The 7,840-nt window shown below is 43.2% G+C and overlaps 1 long non-coding RNA gene across 1 annotated transcript; it reads left to right on the top strand.

Annotated features, from left to right (window-relative positions):
• The first annotated feature begins 2,824 nt into the window (after positions 1-2,824).
• On the top strand, positions 2,825-6,325 carry LOC125944588 (uncharacterized). The gene is made up of 3 exons (XR_007466291.1): positions 2,825-3,198; positions 4,551-4,654; positions 6,203-6,325. It is a non-coding gene; the product is annotated as an uncharacterized LOC125944588 (long non-coding RNA).
• Positions 6,326-7,840: the final 1,515 nt, after the last annotated feature.

Consider the following 7,840-nt stretch of genomic DNA (forward strand, 5'->3'; position numbering starts at 1 on the left):
CTGCAGTCGACGATAGATTATGCACTAATGTCACATAGGATGCACGATAGGCTAAATGTAATGAGCATAGATGAATATGGCTCCAGAAGTCTAGGTAGTGATCACAAACGTATTAAGGTGAGTTTTAGAAGGGAAATGAAAGTAGGTAGGAGGCAAGATGAACAACCAGGTGGGATATTTTACTCGGAAAAGCAGCTTGAAATAGCAACCCAGCAAATTGAGGAAGTAATTTCAGAGGATACAAAAACAGAATGGACATATGCAAATTTAACAGGACTATTTGAGCTAGAGCTTACTAAGGTACGAGTCAGGACAAAAGGGAACAGAAGACGTAAACCCAAGAGCTGGTGGGATGAGGAGGTTAAGAAGGCCATAGAGAAACGCCAGGAAGCATCCAGGGAACACAGATATTCAAAGCAGAGGGGTGAACCAGAAGCTGATGTAGGCAGAAAATGGAACAACTTCTTAAGCTGTAGAAGGGAAGCATCCAATTTGATCAATGAGAAGATCAGAAGAAAGGGGAGCCAATGGTTGTCAGAAGTAAACAAAAAGGATAGAAAAGCAGCGAAGAAATTTTGGCAACATCTCAACTCCTTGAGTAATAAGACTAGCCTAGAGCAGAGGTTTATAGTTACAGCTCAAGGTGTTCGACTAGAGGGAGATGAGGCAATGGAACATATAAGAACAATGATGACAGAAAAATTTAAAGAACGAAACATAGCATGTGCTCAATCAGGTGAGGATGGACTAGTCAGTGCAGTGGCTCCACTGGCACAAAGCGAGTGGGAAAGGGCAGAGAAGAGGGTTCCTAGTAGCACGTCGACAGGTCCTGATGGCATCCCAATTATGTTGATAAAGACATTGGGCCCAAAATCTAAGAAAGCATTAAGAGAGGCAGTGAGCAAAATGATAATGGACGGTAAAGCCCCCGACGGGTGGAGACTGAGCAGGATGAGCATGATATATAAGGGAAAGGGGGACAAAGCCGACATAAACAACTACCGTCCCATAACAGTGACGTCAGTGGTTTACAGGGTGGTGATGCAGATTATAAAGGACAGACTGCAGGCATGGGTGGAGAGCGAGGAGGTGCTGGGGGAACTACAAATTGGGTTCCGGAAACAAAGAAGGTTAGAAGATAATCTGTTCTCATTGACACAGTGTATTGAAATAGCAGAAAAGGAACACAGGCCCCTATGGCTTGCCTTTCTGGATATCAAGGGAGCCTATGACAGTGTAATCCAAAAGGATTTGTGGGACATACTGGGCACTCTAGAGGTGGAAGATGGAGTAAGAAATCTTTTAAAAGATATCTATAAAAGTAACAGGGTGCTTATAAAATGGGAAAACAAGGTATCTGGGCCTATAGAGATACAGCAGGGGCTTAGGCAGGGGTGCCCTCTGTCACCTCTGTTGTTCATGCTGTATTTACAAGGATTAGAGAAAAAATTAGAGAGGAGCGGACTTGGCTTCAACCTTTCCTATTTCAAGCAGGGAGAATGGATTAAACAGTCATTACCAGGACTGATGTATGCAGATGACATTGTACTTATGGCTGACAGCAAGGAAGACTTGCAGAGATTAATGGACATCTGTGGTAAAGAGGGAGATAGCTTAGGTTTGAAGTTTAGTAAAGAAAAATCGGCAGTCATGACTTTTAATGATAATCAGGGCAGCGAGCATAGGATACAGGAGGTTACGCTGGAGGTGGTGGATAAGTACAAATATCTTGGAGTGTGGATAAACAATGGGGTTGAGTACCTAACAGAACATGAAAAATATGTGACGGCTAAAGGTAGCAGAAATGCAGCTGTGATGAAAAATAGGGCACTGTGGAATTACAATAGGTACGAAGTGGTGAGAGGGATTTGGAAAGGGGTGATGGTCCCTAGTTTGACTTTCGGCAATGCGGTCCTGTGCATGAGATCAGAGGTTCGAGCAAGGTTGGAAGTTAAGCAGCGAGGGGTAGGTAGACTGGCTCTGGGAGCACACGGAAATACACCAAATCAGGGGGTACAGGGTGACATGGGATGGACGTCATTCGAGTGCAGGGAAGCCAGCAGCAAGATAGAATTTGAGGAGCGATTGAGAGAGATGGCAGAAAAGCGGTGGGCAAGGAGAGTTTTCAGTTATTTGTACATGATGAATGTTGATACAAAATGGAGGAAGCTGACCAGAAAACTGTCAATCAAATATTTGGACTGCAGGAGGGGTGCAAACCAGGAAACAGCGGTTAAGAAAAAGGTTAAGGAAACAGAGAGGGGTCTGTGGAAAACAGGGATGCAGACGAAATCAGCACTGGGCACATACCGAACTTTCAAGCAAGAAATTGCCAAAGAAAATATCTACGATAATTCTAGGGGAAGCTCTTTGTTGTTTGAAGCCAGGACGGGAGTATTACGGACTAAGATGTACCGAGTCAAGTACCAAGGTATAGACACGTTGTGCTGTGCGTGTGGAGAAGAAGAGGAAACGGCTGAACACCTCATACTTTTCTGTAAGGGGCTTAACCCTACAGTGCAAGGCAACGGGGGTGATTTTTTCAAAGCATTGGGGTTTAGGGACAGTGAAGGCAAAATAGACTTTAAGCGGGTAGAAATAACCAAACAGAGGTTATCTGATTGGTGGATAAAATTAAGGCAGGGGTGAAATTTCACCCACCACAAAGTACAAATTATGTTAATAGCCATGGCTAGGTGGCGTATGCCACCGCCCGATTTAAAGGGTTCAGCCTCATCCATCCATCCATCCATCGTTGCCAATTAATCCAATCCAATCCAAGTTGCTGTAGTGCATGGACCACGTTGGCTGTGTGCGAGTGCTCGTTGCAGTGAGGTGGTAGTTGAATTTTATATTAGAAGTGCCTAGGCAAAATGTGCTTCTTATCGTGTGCATTAACCATCGCACGACCTCTGGACTCGTGAAATGCCGTGTGTTCGCCGTGGGTTTCGTGCGATACGCCAGTGTCAACAGTGTCTTACTGCGCCCGTCCAAGCTGCCTTTGTTCCCGCCTGCCTGCGCTCTCTCGTCAAAAGCCTGGTACTGGGGCTTCATCTCAGTGTATGGAGGAATTTGTTGTAGGTTGTGCATTCGTGGTGCTGTAGTTCATCGGCAGCTCTACAGTGTTTGCGCCCGAAAGAGAGTTGGTGCCACGGTACCCGTGAGACGAAAGAGCGTTTGTTGACTACGTCTTGAAAGGTAAGCAAGTTTGGCGCTTGTGCGCGTTGTTGTAGCTTATGGTTCATGTAATGAGCTTTGTGTAACAAGAGCAGAGCGCATTCTGAGCGTAAGTTGTCCATGTTTCTGGTGCACATATAGTAAGCAATTTTACGAAAGCTTCTGTTGATGTTATCGCGTACTTGCATTTTCCTGTGAAATATGCTACCCCATCTGATTGCTGTTACGTTTGACCGAGTTGTATTCAAAGCCGGGAGAAGGAAGAACGTACTTTTAATGCGGCATGCTTGCCGAAAGAAGGTGTACAAAAAGAAGCGCCAATGGCGTGATCCGCAGTCCTTTATAAAGGAACGCCGTGATCAAAGGGCGAGTGAAAACATATCAGCGCACATGCGCGAAACAGATTATCGTCTGGAACAGATTAGCCAGACTTGGGCGCTGGCTGATAAGCGGTGCGCAAACGCAACAGCTCTGACTGAATGGGAACACAATTATGGAAACACTGCAAGTTACTGTTTGTTGGGTAGTTTCCCGGCAGAAAATTATTCCGTATTTAAGCATTTCCGTGAGTACACTGCACGTGCGTATACGTCGATGTGTTATGGGCTTCACGCGTTGGCACAGGATAGCTATGTTTGACGCATGCGCACATATTAGCTTGTATGAAGACTTTTTTGTATACAGTTCACTTTCAAAGCCCGCATCGCGAGAACCTGTCTGTATTCTATATTGAACTATAGAACCTGTCGTGTTCTATATTGCAAGGCAGATATACGCAGATATTGCAATGACGAGGTTTCTTTTTAATCGAGACATCCCAATCAGACGCTGGCTTTTACTATATATACATATTCATCTAAAGAACAGTATGCCAGCTCTTCCAGTCATAGGTAATGACTGTGCCTTGTAGTAATAAAGTAAGGGCTGCGATTTCGTGGCGCTACTTTGCGCTCTATCCTACGTCACTCTTACCACCCACCGTGAACGGCCGGCTATTCCAGTTCATAACACGGGCGGCGCGTCGGTCAAACCACTGACGAAGAGCAAGAAGGAATATCATCGCTAAACAAACACGGCCTAGGGTTCAAAATACTTTTCATGTGCTCAGTATTTTTCTTCATAATCCAATGCTCTTTTGCTTTATTACATATTTTAGTTTCGGTGATTTTTCTGGTAGTCTTATGTTTGCTGCATTCCCGCATGGAATCTCACTTGTTACAACATAACTGTGTAACCTCCTGAGATATAGTGGAAAGATTCGTACGAGACGCGCATTAATGTAGCTGCTAGTGTGAGGCTCTTTGCAATTCAGTATTACACTGATATGACAGGTTTCTAGATTTACATTGCAATAAATTATTCATTTCTTGCAGTTGAAGGCTATGCGGATTCTGGAGGCATCCCACAGGAACCTGCAGCACTGCTGCAAGCTGGAGAGCACCACTATAACGCACCTGATCTGCGTGCTTTTACAAAGGTGCGTACAAACTTTACTGTGTGTGCCATTTTCATGATTTCTAGTGGCAAATCACTTGCATATCACTTTTGGTCATCTGGGGGGTCCTCAGTTTAATTAACTTACCTTTAACTAGCCTCCTCTGAGCTAAATATAACCCTTACTTGAGTAACTGCATGATAAACTCTCTACAGACTGTATATTAATCTAGTCAGTTTGCCTTTTTAAGATAATCGTTGAGAAGCATGAGGTCTCAAGATGTGTATCTTTTTGTCATTTTTATTATGGAGTATTGTGAAGCTCACTTCTCACACTATTGCCTGTGCGCCTATATTGTTCCCTCTAATCGCTCACACTTATGTATTTTGTACCGTACTTCATCTCGTAAAATTAGCATACAAACAGCAAGATTATCTTTATTAGGTAGCTGCTGAATCCCTAGCCACAGTATGAGAAGGTAATTCCTCAAGCATATAACTAACCAATAACCTTTTAATGTGACAAGTTCAATATGCACCCGAAGTGCAAGTTGGCTTCAAGCAGGAAGCTGGTCTCCTTTGTATTTTACAGAAATTTTAGGTGGTAACGCAAACTGCTAAATCACAACAATCCGCACAGCACAGTAGTTGCAAGCCACGACAGGGCAGCTGAATGCTGACTGTTCGCCGTTACATTGGCACTTTTTTTTCTGCCGGCAGTAGCAAGCCACGACAGTGCAGCTGAACACTGAGCGTTCGCCTTTACATTGGCATTTTTTTCAGCATGTCTCTTCCATTCCCCAGTTGACATTGGATAAAGCTTGTTCTTTGCTGTCACTTATCTGAAATGCAAACAATCCTTTTTACCTTTTCTTTCCTATTACTTGTCAGCAGCCTAATACACAAGCTTCCAGTGACATGGTAACACTGCTGACTACTGCCCAGAACATGTGTGCATCTGTGGTTTGTGGTACCACATGCTCACTACCTCGGATTTACTGAGATGTCACAAGGAAGCTTGCTTCATGCTCAAGCTGCCCTGCACTTGGTGGAAATATTGAAATAGTCACTTTTTAATATAATAATTTGTTGTGGTTTTAGCAAATTGAGTTTTGAAACTGTGAATAATGCGCACCAGAGGGTCTATAAAAATGTTTTCTACCACCTAAAGACATGGTTTAGGCAAAAAGTGCTTTACGCATGTCATCGCATTTATTGAGTTCGGCATATCTCGCTGAAGCCATTCTAAAAACTTTGAGTATCTTTACTGCAACTGATTTACAGATACTTTATACAAGTGTACGATTCCTACATGTAACACATGCATATCATGTGCAGCAGTTTTGCTTCAGCAATGCTTCAGTCACTTTTTGGGTGGTGTTCCAATACTCACAAGGACGTCGCCCAACAAGAAGCTTTGCACCCCAGAGGTGTGAATGCCATTCTAAGTATGTGTGGCAAGGCAGTCAGTTGAAATCTTCGTTTTGATTGTGGGTCATTCGAAGTCAAATTCTTGTGGATGACTGCATCATGCTATCTTGACCAGATACAATTCATAAGGCTAACTATTATTGCATTCTTCCTCCTTTAGGCTTGCAGCAAGAGGGATATCAAGAACACGGGAGATATCCAGACCACATTATAGTCACTGCTTGCTTGTGGCTTCTTAGGGCATGTATGAAAGGGTTGGAAAATAAACCTCAGTGTTTGAAAAGATTGGTGTGTTTCGCTAACAGGTACATACTTTTATATGTTCAAGGTTGCATCAGAGCACTACAAGACAAGTTTAAAAAATGCTGGAAAAAGTCGATAAATGTCACCAGGATGTTTCTAGGGCGAGCAACAAAGTTGGAAAAAAGCTACAAGAATGTTTCTAGAGCAAGCAACAGAAAGTTGAAAGAACGTTACAAGGATGTTTCTAGGGTGAACAGCAAAAAGTAGGAAAAAGGTTACTAGGATGTTTCTAGGTCAGGCAACAGAAAGTTGGAAAAAAGTTACAAGGATGTTTCTAGGGCGAACAGCAAAAAGTAGGAAAAAAGTTACTAGGAAGTTTCTAGTGAAGCAACAGAAAGTTGGAAAAAAGTTACAAGGATGTTTCTAAGGTGAACGGCAAAAAGTAGGAAAAAAGTTGCTAGCATGTTTCTAAGAAGTAAAAAGATGCCCTGCTTTTAATGTTTGAAGGATGTTCATTCATCGTTTCAAGAAAGTTTGTAAATGAAATTTTAATTGAATAGCTGTGGCCAATAGTCGACAGTATGTTGGTATGAAGTACTTAGGAAGTTTAAAAACGGTTTGAGAACTTTCAATAGACCGTTCGTAGGTTTTAGTAACATTTGTCTAAAAAAATTTAATTGAAAGTTACTAGAATTTTTTGTAAGGGTTGTTCGGTGCCAACTTGAATCACTGGGGCCAGTAGGTGTATTCCGCTCTACAACGACAACACCGATCCTTTAAATTTATCCGAAGCTGGGCGGAATTGAACCCACGTGACACGGGTTCATCCAGGACAACAACAAGCCGCTTTAACATGCTGAAGCACAAATGTACTCGGTATGTGCCGCTCTTTATAGAACATGTTTCACGCAAATACTTTATCGAGCTGCGCCATGAATGAACTGGGTACGTCTTAAATGAACCTGTCGCCAATATGGCTCACTGGGCATGTGCCACTGGGTGTGCGGCGATTGAGGAAACGTTCTCATCATTTGCAAGCGCCGGCGTGTCACACTCCACTTCTAGGCAGCGCCACTAGGCAGCGCCACGTGTTTTGAAGTGCCCGCTGCAGTACACGGCTAATACATAACTCGTTTCGACGGTGGCAATACGTTGTGTCGCAATTTTTATTTATTTCTTAACGCATTACCGTCAACAGACATAGTGAGACGGGTTCTGCGGATTTTTACAGTGAAGCTGTGTTTGGCTAGGGTTCCCTAGATTTTTCGTGTCCGTCAACAGATCTGCGTGTGCAAAAACTCAGCTTACAAAATTAGATGCAAAATCATTTCATTCTATGCAAAAGCGTATACGTATCATCACCTGGATATGTATCTTAATTAGATTAGTTATCATGAGGTACCATTTTCAAAATCAGTACACTCTCATGTAGATAATAAAGGTTTCTCAAAGATTTGCCGCTGTGCGACCCGCGCCGGCTATGTGTACGCTCGCACCGCCCTCTCTTTGTGTCGTTCCAAACGCTTGCTTACCTGTTTCCTTCAGATCTCCCGGG

This window comes from Dermacentor silvarum, chromosome 3, assembly GCF_013339745.2.
Source record: "Dermacentor silvarum isolate Dsil-2018 chromosome 3, BIME_Dsil_1.4, whole genome shotgun sequence".
NCBI lineage: Eukaryota > Metazoa > Arthropoda > Arachnida > Ixodida > Ixodidae > Dermacentor > Dermacentor silvarum.